At 47.1% G+C, this 18,771-nt stretch overlaps 1 protein-coding gene across 3 annotated transcripts in view; it reads left to right on the top strand.

The window, feature by feature from the left end:
* TSPAN18 (tetraspanin 18) overlaps positions 1-18,771 on the top strand; it is a 205,101-nt gene that overhangs the window by 102,892 nt on the left and 83,438 nt on the right. Inside the window, exon 1 of one of the 3 annotated variants that reach the window (XM_033207769.1) lies at positions 8,649-8,802. The exons of the other annotated variants lie outside the window; for them this stretch is intronic. The gene's annotated coding sequence lies outside the window, so the exon portion shown is untranslated. Of the gene's footprint in view, positions 1-8,648; positions 8,803-18,771 lie in introns of those variants that run through there. 3 annotated transcript variants of the gene reach the window in all.

Raw genomic sequence — 18,771 nt, 5'->3', positions numbered from 1 at the left:
ATTTTAGGTTTACAAAAAATTTGAAAAGTACAAAGTTCCTAAAGAGACTCCCCTTACCCAGGCACACACACAGTTTCCCTGATATTTACATCTAATATTATTGTGATACATTTGTTACAGTTAAGCCAATATTGATACATTGCTATTAACTAAAATTCATAGTTTCCATTAGGGTTCCCTCTTTGCATTGTACATTCTATAGGTTTTGATACATGTATAAGTGACGTGTCTACCAGTACTGCATCATACAGAGTAGTTTCACTATCCCCCAAATCCTCTGTCCTCCATCTAATCTTCCCTCCCTTCCTTCTCCTGAACCTCCCACAACCACTAGTCTTTTTACTCTCATCATAGTTTTGCCTTTCCAGAATGTCATATAATTGGAATTTGACAGTATGTAGCCTTTTTAGACAGGCTTTTTTCACTAAGCAATATGCATTTAAGGTTCCCTCATGTCTTTTTGTGTATGATAGCTCATTTCTTTTTATCCCTGAATAATATTCTATTGAACAAATGCAATTTGTTTACCCATTTACCTGTTGACATCTTGGTTTCTTCCATATTTTGGCAATCATGAAAAAAACTGCTGTAAACATTAGTGTGCAGTTTTTGGTGTGGATACAAATTTTCACCTCATTTAGTTAAATACTAAGGAGTACAATTTTTGGATTATACAATAAGATTATGTTTAGTTTTACAAGAAGCTGCTAAACTCTCTTCCAAAATGGCTGCACCATTTTGCACTCCCACCAGCAATGAATAAGAGTCACATCCATGCCAGCATTTGGTCTTCTCAGGATTTTGGATTTCAGTGATTTTAATAGGTATATAGTAGTATCTTACTGTATGAGAAAGATTATTTCGTAGCCCAGACATTTTGAAACATGCGATATGAACCAACTGTGTCTCTCCCAGCATTCTGTGGTTCCCACTGCACTGAGTATAAAATTCCTTCTGTGGTCTGAAGGGCCTGCATGATCCACCCCTGCCCTCCTCATGAGGTCACATCACTCCCTTCACCTAGCCCATTCCACATCATCCACACAGGACTCATTTCAGTTCCTAGAATCATGTGATCTCTTTCTTGACTCAGGGGCACAAAGAGGGTGTTCCCTCTGCCTGGAGCTCTTGTCCAGCCCTCTCCACCTGGCTGGCCCCTCTTCCTCTTCAGTGTTCAATGCAGATATACCTCCTTGGAGAAACCTTCCTCTTCTCTCTCATCCCACTCTATCTATTGCCTTCATGGCACATATTTCAAACGGGGCTTGCAGATGTATTTGCTGGATTATAGTTTGCAAGTGCCATAGCAGGGAGAAGCCATGCCAGTTTGCTCACCATCACACCCCAGTGTCTTGCATGGTACTTGGCATAAAGGTATGACTTGATATTTATTTGCTGACTGGAGAATGAATGGCTAGGCCAGTTTAGTTGGGTAGGAAAGGGAAGGGGAAATATTTATTGAGCATTGGTTAGGCACCAGCCACGTCTGGCCACATTTGTGTTTGTTATTTTCTTTGGTCCTATGAGGGAAGATCATCTGTACTTTACCGGTGAGGAAAGTGAAGCAAAGGGGGCTTAGGGCAGGGATCAAATTCCCACAGAGCCAGGCACCTAACACAAACAAGTAAGCAAATTCAGTGAAAAACAAACAAGCAAACCAGCAGCTCAGGCTCGGGCATTTAAACTCTGGCTTTAGGGTCTGGAAGATACCAGAGAATGGCAGGGACTGCAGTAAACTTCAGCACACACCACATCCAAACAGAGACTTACTTTCCAGCTAGCTCCAGTATTTTCAGATCTTCTAATACTTTTAAAAAGAAGCTGGAAACTCAGCTTTCTAGAGAGATGTTTTCCAATTGTTGAAAATTGCCAAGCTAATTCACACTTTAAAAAAAATGCCACTGTGCGGGCCACGCACGATGGCAGGTGCCTGTAATCCCAGCTACTGGGGAGGCTGGGGCAGGAGAATTGCTTGAACCTGGGAAGTGGAAGTTGCAGTGAGCTGAGTTCCCACCACTGCATTCCAGCCTGGGCGACACAGCAAGACTCTGTCTCAAAAACAACAACAACAAAACAAACAAAGTGCCACTATGCCAATGCTGTATTAGGCCAATGGAGGTGTGATCCACTTTCTTAAACTCCGGTTTAGGGTCCAGGGAGCAGAAAAGCAGAAGAGGTCCTCTGAGGACCCCCATATGTTCCACCTTTTCAGACCTTTTGAAAGGCTGTCTCCTACCTCAGGAACCGATGAAGAGGTTATGTATGCTCAGAGCTACAGACTCAGACAAAAGATGTGGCCCTGAAAAAGATGTCAGGATGTTGCTGTGCACTAGAGCTGACAAGTGTGATTACATTTCTGTATCCCTGGCTTTCAAGGTCTCTCACCCAGGCCCTCACAAGCCCCAGGGGAATCTAGAACTTGGCTTTGGAAAAAGCATGTCCAAGGATACAAACCTGGGCATCACTGTGCTTGTTTACATGGCCCCTTGACCACTCCTAGGTCCTGCTGGAGATGCCTGGGTTATCAGAGCATTTGGATCATTCATTTACTCGCTCACTCACTCATTTATTTATTCACAAATGTAGGTTGGGTGTCCAGTATGCACTGGCATTCTATATGCTGAGGAAACAGGAAACAAGGTCTCTGCCTTCATGGAGCTTGGCTTCTAGTGGGAGTAACGAGTTAAGAGATGAGTGCATAACATGATGTCATGCAGTGGTTAGGCCAAGATGGCAGGGTGTGGCTGGTGGGGTGGGAAGCTGTCTGGGACAGCTGGGCCAGGAAGCCTTCTTGGAGGAGGGGATATTTGAGCAGAGACCTGAATGAAATGGAGGGAGCTGAGCTAAGATCCAGGATAAGAGGTTCTAAGCAGAGGGAGAGCCAGCACCATGGCCCCTGACATGCAACAGCTCCGAGTTCAAGGAATAGTAAAAAGGTCATTGATCAAAGAGGGTGAGAGGGGAGGAGAGTGAAGGAGACCATCACTCCCCTAACTTTAAGATGGCGGCCACCTGTCCAAGCACTTGACTCATGTCATAGTGACCTTCAGTTCCCTACCTATGATGCAGGCGTCATTACCCTCACTTCATCAGAGGAGGCGACATCACTTGACCCTGGTGGCTGCCCATGCTAGGTGGGCAGTGTGTGGAATGTGAAGCCAGGCAGCCCGCCTCCAAGCTGCCTCCTTTCCATCGGTATGCATTCTGCATCTTACCAAGGCCTATGTATGTGGTATCCAGCTCCATGCCTGGCACAGTCCATGCTATTAATGAATAAATGATGCTTGTTCGTGCTCCACTTGATGGAGGGTAAACCTCGTTTTCATCCTCAACTCCTCCTCTTCCTTTTTCCTTCATTCTCCTCTGCTTCTCTCATCCCTCCCCAGCCAAGCTTCTGTTTCCAATTCTCTACCCTAGACCCCCAAATTCCACCTTCCTCAGCTCCCAAAGAGCCTTTCCAGCTCTGGGCTGCTTCTTCCCACGCTGACAGCTGGAACAGAAGCCCGGAACAAGCCAATCATATTCCTCCCAAACTGCCACTGCCCTGGAGGGACGTGTTTCTCTGCAGCACCCTCATTGTCCCAGGGGCCCTGGGGAAGAGCTGTCCTTGTCAGGCTTCCAAAGCTGACCTTCTTCCTTGTCCCTCCTTCTTCGATCCCTGCTGCACCTGCTCCTGCCTGGCTTTGCCACAGCCTGCAGCCTTCTCCTTGTTCAGGCAACAGCCTCACCACCCACTGACTTCACAGACGTTCACTTTTCCAGGGAAACCTCAGTGGCTCTCCACTGCTGGTCTCCTTCTCGAGTGGCGTGGTCTGAATATCTAGGATATCTTTGGGACTTTACTTTCCAATGATGCTCCTTGGATGTCTATCAAATAAGGCTACACTCCTTCTCTGTGCCTTTGCCCACACTCTCTCCTCTCCCGGGAATACCGTTCTTCCCTTCTCTGCCTGCCTGAAGCTTTTGTGTTTGAAGGCACCTCCTCCAGGAGTCCTCCCTTCACTGCTCCAGTAGAAACACTGTCTCCTCACTCTGGGCTCCAAAACCTGTGGTCTGCCCCTTATCATTTATCTCAGTGCCTGGCTGTCCTGGACACAAGGGACAGGGCAGGATCCTGGACAGACACAAGAACTTGGGTTCAAATGCCAGCTTTCCTTCCTATTGGCTTAGTAACCTTGGGCAAGTAGCTTAACCTCTCTGAGCCCCATTCCTTCATCTGTAAAGAGGAATAATAAAATTACCTTCTTGGGTTGGTTTAATGATCAGAGACAAAGACCCTATCTCTGAGCAAATGGTGCAGCAAATGGTGACTCTTAGGTAATTATTTCTCATTTGACTCTAGTTGCCTTGTTTGCAAGAGCTTTACCTTCCACCTCCTCTAGGAAGCCCTCCTGAATTTCCAGGCTTAATTCCTCCTTCCTGTTATCACCAAATGACCTCATTAATAAGCACTTTTCCCCCCTTAGAATAGTTATTTGAATGATTTTTATCTTCTATGCTAGAAAAGGCTTATAAGCATGAATGACATAATTTTATCTCAAAGAGTCCATCTGTGGTGGCTAAATGTCACTATGGATCACTGTAAACCCAGAATGATGGCTGGGCAGGGGAGAGGGACCCAGGAGCGGGCAGGTCACCCCACTGAGCAGAGAAGATGCTGGCAACTGCAGCCTGTAATGTAGACACCAGGTCTGATAGACACCCCACCTGGGTCTTGATTCTTCTTTCTTAAAAGTCACCTGGGGGGGTCTCTGGGATCTGGGACTTGCTGGGGATAAAGACACCCTCCCCATCTAATCACCTGCAATTAGATGCTCACCCCCACCCAGTAGAGGAATCTGCTTTGTCCATAACCTGCCTGCCCAAAGAGAGCCTGCTGGGCAGGTAAATAACACTTGGGTGTGGCTTCCCTTTGAAAAGGAATTTATAATGGCAGCTTCCTAGATAATTAATTACCGCTGCCCACTCTGCCCAGCTACAGGCAGTCCCAGCGATCAGCTTTTGTTCCCAAGGCTTAAACCCAGGCAGGAACCATGAGATTGCTGAGGCCAGGAGCAAAGAGGGGGCTTTTTAGGATTCTTTTTTCTTCCTTTCAAATGGACCCTCAGGGAGATGGAGGCGAGGTGGGGGGCTTGGGACACAGAACAGTGAATTACTAGCTTCTTTCCAGCCTGCACCTCGGGCACCTCTGGCAAAAAGACCTGCCAGTTCCTTTCGGCCCCTGGAGCCTCTCGCCTCTGCTTAGAAAACAAATCCCTGCCTAAGCTGGGGCTTTTTGTTGGCTCCAAAAGGAGAGAGCCACACGGGTTCTTTCTGGGGAGGAAGAAACGGCCCCAGGGAGAGGACTGACTGGTTGGGTTTCAGAGTGCACCGTGTGTGCCTGGGTTGCGAAGTTGGCAAATGATGAATCTACTTTTTTTTTCCACTTTGATGAAACCCAAGGCCTCACAAGGAGTTTTCACCATTGTCCTTTGCTAAATGCATTTCCCCAGCACCCCTTCTTTCATTTTCTCGCTTCTCTAGGGAGTTGGGGAAGTCATAGAGAGAGGTGTTAGGCAGGCAGGCTCAGCACCAGGCTAATGTGGGTTCAGATCCTGCTCAGCTGTAACCCAGGCATGTTGCTAAACTTCTCTGACCTCGATGTCTTCATCTGAAAAGTGAGAGTAATCACAACACTCACCTCAAAGCATTGTTGTTAAATGGGATAATATTTGCATGGTCCTCAGATGCCCTACAAGTAGACCCCAAGGCAAGCATTTGTGGACAGAAGATATATTAAGGATGATTTCCCAGAAGAAGCCGCTAAGGGGGTTGGAGGAACAGGACAGGGAAGGGGAGGAAGCCAAGCGAGGGGGCGAGTTTAGGCCCTGCAGGGCAGGGGGCTGCTCTTGCCGGTCCCACAGGGAAACCTGTAAGTTTGTTAACTTGAGAGAGCTGAGCTTTCATCCTCCACACCCTCAGACATTGGCTAAGGGCCACCCTAAGGGTGAGGGAGGGATGGAATCTTCCAGGCACCTCTGGTTGCCTGCACGCAGGACCAGGGGACTCCGGTAGCTCAAAGGTCATCCTCCGATGAGAATGACGTAGGCAGGCCTCTAAAGAAGAAACACACAGAAGAGGGGGCCGCGGGGAGGGTCCCTGACAGTGCTGCTGCAGTGTGGGCAGCCCCCAGCCTAGCATACAGCGAGCATTCAGTACACCGTCCTGGGTCAGTCACTGGACAATTCATGCAGATGAGAATCACAGAAAGGTTAGGACATGAACCTGCAGAGGCAAAGCATATCCATGTATGGGCTGGAGTTGGTAAGTCCCTTCTCAGACAGGCTTAGATCTTTGGTTTTTGGCTTAGATCTTAGATTTTTTGTCATAGTTCTTTGGAATTTCAAGCTGAGATCTTCTTCATATTTCCTGAAAGTCCTTTTCATGCCTTTCCTGGGGGTTTGGACTGCTCCCAGGGGAGGAGGAAGGCTTGGGTGAGGCATTACTGGACCAGGCCTGATTTTGCTGAGAAAGCGATCTGCAACCCAGCTTGGGTCAAGCCCCTGCCCAACTTGTCTCGTCTCACAAACACGTTGTATTTTACTGCTGGGGGGGGGCGGGGGTGGGCAGTGGTAACAAAATGTTACAGGCATACCTGGTTTTAATGCACTTCCGTTTATTGTGTTTTTTTGTTTTGTTTTGTTTTTATTTATTTTTGCAAATGGAAGCTTTGTGGCAGCTGCGCATAGAGCAAATCTATCAGCACCATTTTCCCAACAATGTGTGCTCACTTCCTATCTCTGTGTTGCATTTTGGTAATGTTCAAACTTTTCATTATCAGTATGTCTGTTGTGATCTGTGATCACCGATCTTTGATGTTACTGTTGTAATTGTTTGGGGGCATCACAGGCTGCACCCCTATATGACGGTGGATTTAATTAATAAATGCTGTATGTGTTCTGACTGCTCCACCCACCGGCCATTCCCTTGTCTCTCTCCCTCTCCTTGGGCCTTCCTATTTCCAAATACACAACAATATTGAAATGAGGCCAATGAGTAACCCTACAAGGGCCTCTAAGTGCTCAAGTGAAAGGAGGAGTTGCACATCTCTCATTTTAAATCAAAAGCTAGAAATGATTAAACTTAATAAGGAAGGCATGCTGAAAACTGAGACAGGCCGAAAGCTAGGCTGCTTGCACTAGTTAGCTAAGTTGTGAATACCAAGTTCTTGAAGGAAATTAAAAGTGCTACTCCAGTGAACACACACATGCTGATATGGAGAAAGTTGTAGTGGTCTGGATAGAAGATTAAACCAGCCACAACATTCTCTTAAGCGAAAGCCTAATCCAGAGCAAGGTCCTAACTCTCTTCAATTCTGTGAAGGCTGAGAGAGGTGAGGAAGCTGCAGAAGAAAATTGGGAGCTAGCCAAGGTTGGTTCATGAGGTTTAAGGAAAGATGCTGTTTCCATAACATAAAAACACAAGGTGAGGCAGCAAGTGCTGATGGAGAAGCTGCAGCAGGTTATCCAGAAGATCTAGCTAAGATCACTGATGAAAGTGGCTACACGAAACAACAGATTTTCAATGTAGATGAAACAGCCTTCTACTGGAAGAAGATACCATCTAGGACTTTCATAGCTAGAGAGAACTCAATGTCTGGCTTCGAGGCTTCAAAGGACAGTCTGACTCTCTTGTTAGGGGCTAATGCAATTGGTAACATTAAGTTGATGCCAGTGATCATTTACCATTTTGAAAATTCTAAGGCCCTTAGGAATGACACTAAATCCACTCTGTGCTCTGTAAATGGAAGAACAAAGCCTGGATGACGGCACATCTGTTTACAGCATGATTCACGGAATATTTTAAGCCCATTATTGAGACCCACTGCTCAGAAAAAAAGATTCCTTTTCAAAATATGACTGCTCATTGACAGTGCATGTGGTCATCCAAGAGCTCTGATGGAGATGTACAGGGAGATTCATGCTATTTTCAGGCCTGCTGAGATACATCTATTCTGCAGCCCATGGATCAAGAAGTCATTTAAACTTTCATGTCTTCTTATTTAAGAAATTGATTTCGTAAGGCTGTAGCAGCCATAGATAGTGATTCCTCTGATGGATCTGGGAAAAGTAAGTTGAAAAGTTACTGGAAAGGATTCACCATTCCAGATGCCATCAAAAACATTTGTGATTCATGAGAGGAAGTCAAAATAGCAACATGAACAGGAGTTTGGAAGAAGTTGACTCCCAACCCTTATGAGTGACTTTGGGGAGTTCAAGACTTCAGTGGAGGAAGTAACTGCAGATGCGGTAGAAATGGCAAGGGACCTAGAATTAGAAGTGGAGTCCGAAGCTGTGGCTGAATTGCTGCAATCTCATGATAAAGCCTTAGTGGATGAGGAGTAACTTCTTATGGATAAGGAAAGAGATGGAAATGACTCCTGGTCAAGTTGCTTTAAACATTGTTAAAATAACAACAGAGGATTTAGAATATTACATGAACTTAGTTGCTAAAGCAGTGGCAGAGTTTGAAAGGATGGACTCCAATTTTGAAAGGAGTTTTACTGTGGGTGAAATCCTATCAAACAGCATGACGGGCTACAGAGAAATCTTTTGTGAAAGCCAGAGCTGATTGGTGTGGCAAACTTCACCCTCTTATTTTCAGAAATTGCCACAGCCATTATGACCTTCAGCAACCACCACCCTGATCAGTCAGCAGCCATCGACATGGAGGCAAGACCCTCCGCCAGCAAAAAGACTACTACTCGCAGAAGGCCCAGATAACAGTTAGCATTTTCTGGCAATGAAGTACTTTTAAGTTAAGGTACGTACATTTTTTTTTTTAAACAATGCTATTGCACACTTAATAGACTACAGTATGGTGTACACATACTCATAACTTTTACTTTCAGTGGGAAACCACAAAATTTGTGTGACTCACTTTATTGTGATGTTTGATTTATTGGGATGAGCTAGAACTGAACCTGAATATCTCCGAGATATACTTGTATTCACCCAAATATTGATGAGATTTGGGTGGTGGGGTACAAGAATAATGTCCCCAGACCCCTTACAAAGATGTTCATGTCCTAATCGCTGGAACTTGTAAATACATTTTCTTACATGGTGTATTAGTCTGTTCTCATGCTGCTAATAAAGACATACCAGAGACTGGGTAATTTATAGAGGAAAGAGGTTTAATTGACTCACAGTTTCACATGGCTGGGGAGGCCTCACAATCATGGTAGAAGGCAAAGGGAAAGGAAGGCATGTCTTACATGGCAGCAGGCAAGACAGCTTGTGTAAAGGAACTCTCCTTTATAAATTAGATCTCATGAGACTTAGCCACTGTAATGAGAACAGCATGGGAAAGACCCGCCCCCATGGTTCAATTATCTCCCACCGGGTCCCTCCCGAGACACATGGGAATTATGGGAGCTACAATTCAAGATGAGATTTGGGTGGAGACACAGCCAAACCATATCACATGGCTAAAGGGACTTGGTAGATGTGATTGAGTTAATGTTTTTGAGGTGGGGAGGTTGTCCTGGAATGTCAAGGTGCAGCCAGTCGAATCACGTGGGTTCTTAAAGTGTCAAAGGGAAGTTTGACTTCAGAAGAGGAGTGTGGGGAGTGACGCCACCTGCGAAAGACTGGACTGGCCGCTGCTGGCTCTGAAGAGGGAAAGGCCCATGAGTCAAGGAAGACAGACAGCAACCTCTAGAATCTAGAAAAGGCAAGGAAAAGGGTTCTCCCCTGGAGCCTCCAGAAGGAACGTGACTCTGCAGACACTGTGACTGTACCACAGTGAGACCCATTTAAAAGGACTTCTAGAATAATGAAGAAGATAATACACTTGTGTTGTTTTTAGCCCCTAACTTTGTGGTCATTCATTACAGCAGCCAAAGGAGACCCTTTTGGGTGTTGTAATCGTTTAATTTTATGTGTCAACTTGACTACCTAGAGTACCCAGCTATTTAATCAAATCCTCATGTAGGTATTGCTAGAGAGGTCTTTTGTCAATGTGGCTAACATCTACAGTCAGTTGACTTTAGGTATGCAGGAGGGCCGTATCCGATTCGTTGGGAGGCAGGAAGAGCAAAAATGGGGTTTTCCCAGAAAAGAAGGAATTCAGTCTCAAGCCTAGAGCATCAGCTCCTGCCTGAGTGTCCAGCCTGATTGCTTACCCTACACTTCTCAGACTGTACATCCCTCTGAACATTTTGGTGGACATGCAAATGCGTTTCTGTTCATTTCACCTTGATGCAGTGGAAAGGGTCTGGGGCTTGGACTCTGGGCCCCCTGGCTCCCCAGTCTGTCTCTGTCTGCTCAGGCTGTCTCCCTTGCCTCCTGCAAAAAGAGAAACCATTTCTCAGACACTCTCTGGGATTAGGCCAAATAAATGAGTCTGTGTCTGTCTGTTTTTCCCTAATGAGCTTCTCCCTCGGGCTCTTTTCCCTTTTCCTTGGATCTCTGCATTCATCACTTTCTCTCCCACAAGGAAAGAAAGTATATCCTCATGTCTTCCTCTGTCCCTCCTGCAACAGCTTCTCAGGATGCAAACCCCTCTGCCATTCTTTCCCTCTTATCTAGCCTGCCTCTGTCTCTCCTGCCCTCCCCCTGTCTGCCCCAGGGGTTCCTCTACCAACTCCTCCATCACCACCACCACCTGCCTTCTCTCTGCCCCACTAATCTTGTCTAATTGCTTCCTGGAGTTAAGACAGGCACCATCACTGAACTGAGCATACAAGGGGGGAGGAAGGTAAGTGTGGGGCAGAAGCTCAGGGGCCATTTAGGGACCAGGGGGCAACCAGAGGACAGGGAAGGCCAGTAGCTGTAGGCCTAGGGAGGCAGAGGTGAGTGTGACTTGTTGATTCCATGGTACTCCCCAGGATAGCTCTCCGGGGGCCCAGTCCTCCCAAGCACATGGCTTGTTCTGCAGTCACACTCCTAAATGCCACACCCACGGTGGGTGGCTGTCCTCAGCCCCTCACAGGACTGTGATGGGGCCCATGGCCAAGTACCTCCCCAGAACTCTTGGCTATGTCAGGAGGGAACCTCATCCTAGGTCAACCTGGGCTTTTTTCTGTGCAAAACCAGTGTGCTGCCTTGGCCAAGTCCTCCACGGAGAGAAAACTCCTGAGGCCAGGGAACCTTGAGCAACGTTGTTTGAGGGCTTAGTTTGTGAATCTGTGAAATGGGGCTGGTCATGCACGACTAACTCCTGAGCACTTAAGGAGACTGTTTGGCGAGGGCATGGCACAGTGCCTGGCCTGTTGTCACCAACCAGAGAGTGGGAGAGGCAGCCTTGAGGGTCTTTGCCCATTTCCGCTGGCCTCTCTCCCTCACTGGGGAAAGTTGATATAATAACTAGATGTCAAAAGACATCAAAAGAGGAAGCAACATTGGCAGAGCCCTTTGTAAAGAATGAAGCTCTTTTGGCGGGTGATCTTGCTTAATACTCCTAGTAGCCCTGAGGTGAGGGAATTATTCTTCACATTTTGGAAATGAGAAAACTGAAGTTCAAAGCAGTGAAGTAGCATCAGTGCCTGAGGGTGCCCAGTTCAGAGCTGGAATGGAGCAGGATTCCAGTCCCAGGCTGCCTCCCGGAGAGATGGGGCACAGATTCCCATGGGCAAAGCAGGCCCCAGACTCTGTTTCTGTTTCAACAGAAATGCAGTGGTGTGCTGCTTGATGTTGTGCAAAACACACCATGTTCATTATCCTGCTTGATCATGACACAGCTTGCATTTCAGGCAGGAAATCTTAGCCTCACTTTGCAGACAGAAAACACCATCTAGAGAGATTGAATCACTTCCCTGTTTTCCGTAGCCAGCAGGTGGCACGGGGCCGCCATCCTCCAAGCTCAGGGCTCCTGGTTACTGCTATATGACCATGGGTACAACTGTACTATTCTTTGCCTCAGTTACCTCCTTGTCTCCAAGGATGTAGTGAGAATTAAATGACACACGGATGCAGAGAGCCTGGTATCATCACAGTACCTGCTGGGACCTCAATACCTGAGCATTTTCTTCCCTTTGGGGAACTCTTGCATCAGCCCCCCAGGGCAGCAGGAGCCCTGGAGTATTGCCTGGCAGGATTAAAGATATGCAAAGATTTATTGAGTGTCTACTGCTTATGTGCTGGAGGGTTTGGTGGTGACAGACACAGTGGCTGCCTACATGGAGCGTAATACTCCAGCACAGAAGGTGGGCAGAAAACAAGGTAGCCAGGAATTCATCAAATGACTGCATGTGGCCAGTCGGGGTGGCTGATGCCTTTAATCCCAGCATTTTGGGAAGCGGAGGCAGGCAGATCACTTGAGGTCAGGAGTTCAAGACCAGCCTGGCCAACATGGTGAAGCCCCCATCTCTATTAAAAATACAAAATTAGCCAGGCATGCTGATGGGTGCCTGTAATCCAAGCTACTCGGGAGGCTGAGGCAGGAAAATCACTTGAACCCAGGAGGCAGAAACTGCGGTGAGCTGAGATTGCACCACTGCACTCCAGCAAGAGCACAAAATTCCGTCTGAAAAAACCAAACCAAAACAAAACAAAAAACTGCATGTTGTAAGAAGTAGTATGAGGGTGGGAAAATATTTTTTAAACACAAGAAAGACAGGCTGCCTTACTTACAGTGGCCAGGAAAGGCCTTTATGGAGGGGACCCTTGGGCTAGTGCCCTAAAGCAGGTGAAGCCGACCGTGCAGAGCTGAGAAGAGGAGGGTTCCAACTGACAGGGAAGTATGTGCAAAAGGCCCTGGGACAGGAATAGGTTTGGGCTGTTCACGGGTAGAGAGAAGAGCAATACAGCTGGGGCCCAGTGAGAGATGAGGCAGTGGTTCCCGCAGAGGTTGGCAGGGATCCCACCATCAGGTCCAAATGATAAGTTTAGTCTTTTCTTCTAAGTCTAATATGAAGTCATAGATAAGGCTTTAAACAGGAAGGGACATGCTATGATTTAAATTTTAAGAGGTGAGCCGTTTGTAAGCTCATGAACAGTTGTGGTTGGAAGGATCGCTAAATCTGATCTAGCCCACCTTTTCATTGTGCAGTGGGGAAACTGAGCCCCAGAGGTGGAAAACAGGTTGTCAGTGTCACACAGCACATCAGGGCCAAAGCAGCCCTTGAACCCAGATCCTCAGACTCCAGCTCTAGTGGTCCTTCCTTTGAGAGGTTGGCAGAAGCCCCAAGGTGGGTACAGCCTCAGTGTCCTTCAAGGATGAGGAACATGCCAGCAACTAGGCCTCCTCAGGTCCAACCGTGGCTGCCCCTTGCCCATGACTTTTGCTTCATGGCCACTATTAGGTCCCTTCATGCCAAAGAAACACACATGAACCAAGTTGGATTTTTAAACCACACCCTCGCTATAGTAACTGCAATTCTGCCTGAACGTGTTTGACCTCATGTAAAGATACATCTGCTAGCAATTCTGAGAATGCATTTAACATTTTTGCTCTGTGATGCACAGAGCATTTTCTATGCATGACCGTGTCTTTCTCTTTTGGAGCAGAGTCCAGGCAGCATGACCCACTTTGTGCAGACGGGATGATGAGGCCAAGAATGGCAGATTGACTTCCATGAAGTCAGGGAGGGATAATGAACGAGAGAGGGCCTCCTAGGTAAGCCAGGGGCAGTGAAAGGGAAGAGAAAGAAGAAACTGAGCAAGAAGTCCTTGAATTCCATCATTAGAACCTGAGAATCATTCTCCAGGTTCTAAGAATTATAAAATGATAGAGCTGGTAGGCCTTAGCAATGGCATGATTCAATCCATCATCCTAAAATTCCCAGTAAAATGTATAAATCTTCAGTGTGCAGCTCAAGAATTTTTATGCACCAAGTCACCATCATCCAGATTAAAGTATAGAATGTTCCCATCCCTCCAGCCCAGAAGGCTCTCCTATGCCCCATCCCAGTCAGTACTTCCCTTTTTCCTCCCCCTTCCCCCAACCCTTCCCCCAACCAGGTAACTACCATTCTGGCTTCTATCACCTTCAAGCAATTGTGCCTATTCTTGAACATTATATAAATGGAATCATACAGTGTGCATTCCTCTGACTCTGCCTTCTTTAGCTCAACATGGTTTTATGATCCATCCACATATATCCAATATCGCATATAGCAATAGTTTGTTCTTCTTTATTGCTGTGTGATATTCCATTGTAGGAATATATGACAATTTATCAAATTTTCTGTGGATGGACATTGGATTGTTTGCTTTTTTTTTGGTGCTTATGATTAAAGATGCAACAAATACTCTTGTCCATGTATTTTAGTGGGTCTAGGCAGGCATTTCTCTTGGGTGTGTAACTGGGAGTTGAAATGCTGTGTCTTGTGTTTAGCTTTAACAGATGCTGTCAAATAGAGTGGGCATGTCATAGGACAGTCCTGCTAGCAGTGTGGAACAGTTCTAGTTGCCCTGCTTCCTCACCCACACTTGGCATCATCTGTCCAGTTTTAACCAACTGTTGGGGTTAAGAGATATCAGATTAAGATATTTAACCAACTGGTGGGGTTAATGAGATATCTGTAGTGATATCTCATTGTGCCTTTTATTTGCATTTCCCTGGTAGTAAGATGGTGAGCACCTTTCCATATGCTTATCAGCTATTTGGATTGCTTCTTTTAGAAAGTGCCTAAGTCTTTGGCACAATTTTAAACTGGGTTGTTTTCTCTTTTTCTCTTATTGATTTGTAGGAGTTCTTTATATATTCTGGACATAAGTCTTTTGTTGTAGGTAAGTGTTGCAAATAGTTTTCCCAGTCTATGTTTTGCCTTCTTATTTTCTTTTTTTTTTGAGACGGAGTCTCGCTCTGTCGCCCAGGCTGGAGTGCAGTGGCCGGATCTCAGCTCACTGCAAGCTCCGCCTCCCGGGTTCACGCCATTCTCCTGCCTCAGCCTCCGGAGTAGCTGGGACTACAGGCGCCCGCCACCTCGCCCGGCTAGTTTTTGTATTTTTAGTAGAGACGGGGTTTCACCGTGTAGCCAGGATGGTCTCGATCTCCTGACCTCGTGATCCGCCCATCTCGGCCTCCCAAAGTGCTGGGATTACAGGCTTGAGCCACCGCGCCCGGCCTCTTTTTTTTTTTTTTTTTGAGACGGAGTCTCGCTCTGTCACCCAGGCTGGAGTGCAGTGGCCAGATCTCAGCTCACTGCAAGCTCCGCCTCCCGGGTTCACGCCGTTCTCCTGCCTCAGCCTCCCGAGTAGCTGGGACTACAGGCGCCGCCGCCTCGCCCGGCTAGTTTTTTGTATTTTTAGTAGAGACGGGGTTTCACCGTGTTAGCCAGGATGGTTTCGATCTCCTGACCTCGTGATCCGCCCGTCTCGGCCTTCCAAAGTGCTGGGATTACAGGCTTGAGCCACCGCGCCCGGCCGCCTTCTTACTTTCTTATGGTGCCCAAGAATCATTTGACAAGAAAGAAAATGAGTATTTATTGAGAACTTCATTTGTGCCAGGCCTGGTCCACCTACCTCACCTTGCCTGGTGCTCACCACTCAGTGAGGCAGGAATCATCATCACCATTGCAGATTCAAAAGAGGCTCCAAAGATGTATTGAAAGGATTAGAATGTGGTGTTTGGAATTATCCTTAATGCCAATACTTTAGATGTATGTAATTCTTTTAGTTTATGAAGTGCTTCTCTGATGGCTGTCTTATTCCATCATTAGTTTAAGCCAGTGAGGTAGGCAGGCAACAGTTATTGGAGAGGTAATGTCCCATAGACTTTGACTGAAGACTCACCCAGAGCAGGGGGACACAGTGGAATTTAGTCCGTTTGGCCATTCAAAGTCGAATGAGTAAGACATACAAGTCAACATCCAATATGGGGTGAAATCATAGAGGCTTATTCATGATTTACCCCTCTGAGCCTCAGTGTCCCCATCTGTAAGATGGATTTAATGAGACCTACAACTCATAGAGCTGTTGCATGGATGAAAGAATGATACTGCATGCAAAGTGCTTAGCACAGTACCTGGCACATGAGTATCTCACTGAGTTTTGACATGGTGTGTATATACCAGGCTTGTTGATGAGGGTCCGGCAGAGAATACACCAGAAACACTCTCTGACCTCACGGAGCTTGTAGAGATGAAGAAAACGCAATGGGAGCACAGCACAATAGTGGCCACTTTGCTGTGGGATAGATGGGAGGCTTCACATAGGAGGCAACATGTGAACTGGGTCTTGAAGGATGAATGGGAGTTCATCAGGTGGGCAAAGAGAGGAAGGACATTCCAGACCAAGAGAACTGCATGGACAGAAGTGTGAAGCTGGGACTTATCCAAGGCTACCTGGCCAAGAAATGGGTGAGCCTCTTGTCCGATCCCAGATCCCAGACCTGTGTTCTGTCTGCCCTCTGTGCTGTCTGCTTGACACTCTCCAGGGCATACAGTTGACAGAAGTGGGTGGGTTGGTGCCACCTGTGCTATTTCCACCTGGCAGGGTGAGCCATCACCAATGCCAGACCTGCGGCGTTTCCTAAGGCAGCAGGGAAAAATGGGCTTCCAGTGGGGAGCAAAGCATCAGCTTGGGGGCTTTATGACTCTCCCAGACTCCTGTTTTCCTTCCTGGGTCTCTGTTATTGCATCTGTAAGATGGGGAGAATAAAAATGACAACAATGGCCACACTGATGAACCTTTCTTTACTGTGTGCCAGGCACTGTGCCGAGTACTTTGCAGGTGGCATCTCTTTTCCTCTATGCAACAGCCCTGTGAGCAGTGGGTCTCTTTATTCCCATCTTCTAGATGAGGACATTGAGGCTCAGAGGGATAAAATGACTTATCCAGCATTTCACAGAGCCAGGAAGTAGCAGCATCCGAACCAGACCAGCTCTGTGTGACTCCAGCATTCCGGCTTGTAGCTAAGAGATCTTCCTGCTAGCACTCCATTCCCACCGCCTCAACATGAATCTCTGATGTTTGATGAGTATCTGTTTAATGAACGTGGCTGTCCCTTCTTGCGGGGTGTTGGGCAGGCCTGTGCAGTGATGAGGGAGAGTGCTTGGCAGGGGCCTGCCTCCCCTGAGGCCAGAGCTTCTGACTTCCCCTGAACTGGGAAAGCTGGTTGTGGGGACACCTCAGGGATCAAAACACTCGACAAACATCAAGTCTAAGGAGCCCCGAACATTGAACAGAAACAGTCTGCTCTGGGCTGGGCTCTTCCAAGGGGCTGTGTGTGTGTGTGTGTGTGGTGTGTGTCTTTGTGTGTCTATATATGTCTGTGTGTGCACCCATGCTGGGGCCAACCCTAGCTGAGAGGAAGTGGAGTTGCATTTATTATAACATAAACTAAGATAGGTTTTCTGCCCAGGGGAAATACAGGCTCTCTCCAGGTAGGAAGGTGCCGCTTTGTCAGGGAAGTTTTCATACTTTGCACCTTCTCCACCTTCTACTTTGCAGCCATTTGGGGAATCCTGCTGAGCACAGGACTTGCGCCTGGGAGTGGCAGGTCCTTGCTCTTCAGGAATGAACCCAGCCTATTAAAAACCATCATCTATTGAGTACCTACTGTATGCCATGCACAGAGTGGAGAACTTCGGGGGCTTTCATAATATTTAACTCTTGGAAGGGCCCTGTGCCTGCAGTATTCCCTCAGGCTGGTGGGAACTTTGTGGAGCACTAACTTCAGCAGGAAGCAGAGGAGGAGCCACTTGCCCTGGGAGAGGGAGAGACCCAGGACTGTGCGACTCCAAGGCAGAGAACTTCCAGGAAATCCAGGAGGGCTTCAGGGATGGGGTGGCTTTTAACCAAGGCTCTAGAAGGATGGGAAGGATTCTGACAACAGAAATGGGGAAGAAGGGCTTTCCTGGTGGGGGCAGTAAGCAGAGGCAAAGGCCTGGAGGTGGATAAGCACAGAGCAGGCGACAGGATGGTGGCCAAGGGTACAGGCCCTGGGCTCAGAAAGCCACAAGTGTGAGTCAGGATCCCTCACTTAGGAGCTTTTTGACCTCCTGTGAGTTACATTACCTCTTCTTTAATAAAACTGGGGGCTGGGCGTGGTGGCTCACTCCTGTAATCCCAGCACTTTTGGAGGCCGAGGCAGGCGGATCACGAGGTCAGGAGATCGGCACCATCCTGGCTAACATGGTGAAACCCCGTCTCTACTAAAAATACAAAAAATTAGCCAGTCGTGGTGGCAGGCGCCTGTAGTCCCAGCTACTTGGGAGGCTGAGGCAGGAGAATGGTGTGAACCTGGGAAGTGGAGCTTGCAGTGAGCCAAGATCGCTCCACTGCACTCCAGCCTGGGTGACTGAGTGAGACTCTGTCTCAAAAAAAAAAAAAAGAAAAAAAAAAGAAAGAAAATTGAGGCAAAATTTACATAACATAAAATTAGTCATCTTAAAGTGTGCGATTCACTTTGCATAACGTTTGGGAGGTTCATCCACATTGTAGCACCTATCAGAACTTCATTACTTTTGATGGCTGAATACTATTCCATTGCATGGATGTACCACATTCATCTGCTTATCCATTCATCTGTTGATGGGCATTTGAGTTGTCCCCACCTTTTGGATACTATAAATGATGCTGCTATAAACATTTGTGTACCAATCTTTGTTTGAGTCCCTGTGTTGAGTCCTCTTGAGTGTAGACCTGGGAGTGGTACCTCTAGGTTGACCTTTTTAAGGATAGAGTATCAGTTTGAACTTCAATTTCTACACCTGCAGAATGGAGATAATAACAACAGCTGTCTCATAATGAAGGGAGGATGGGAAGGGATTTGAGGATTAAATGAAGTGCCCAGGATAGTGCGGGCTCAAAGTACCTTTTGTTGCTTCCCTGCCCGCTCCCC

The sequence above is a fragment of the Trachypithecus francoisi genome, unplaced genomic scaffold, assembly GCF_009764315.1.
Source record: "Trachypithecus francoisi isolate TF-2019V2 unplaced genomic scaffold, Tfra_2.0 Lachesis_group8, whole genome shotgun sequence".
NCBI classification, from domain to species: domain Eukaryota; kingdom Metazoa; phylum Chordata; class Mammalia; order Primates; family Cercopithecidae; genus Trachypithecus; species Trachypithecus francoisi.
Note: the sequence above shows the minus strand (reverse complement) of the source record. Positions and strands in the feature narration are given on the sequence as shown.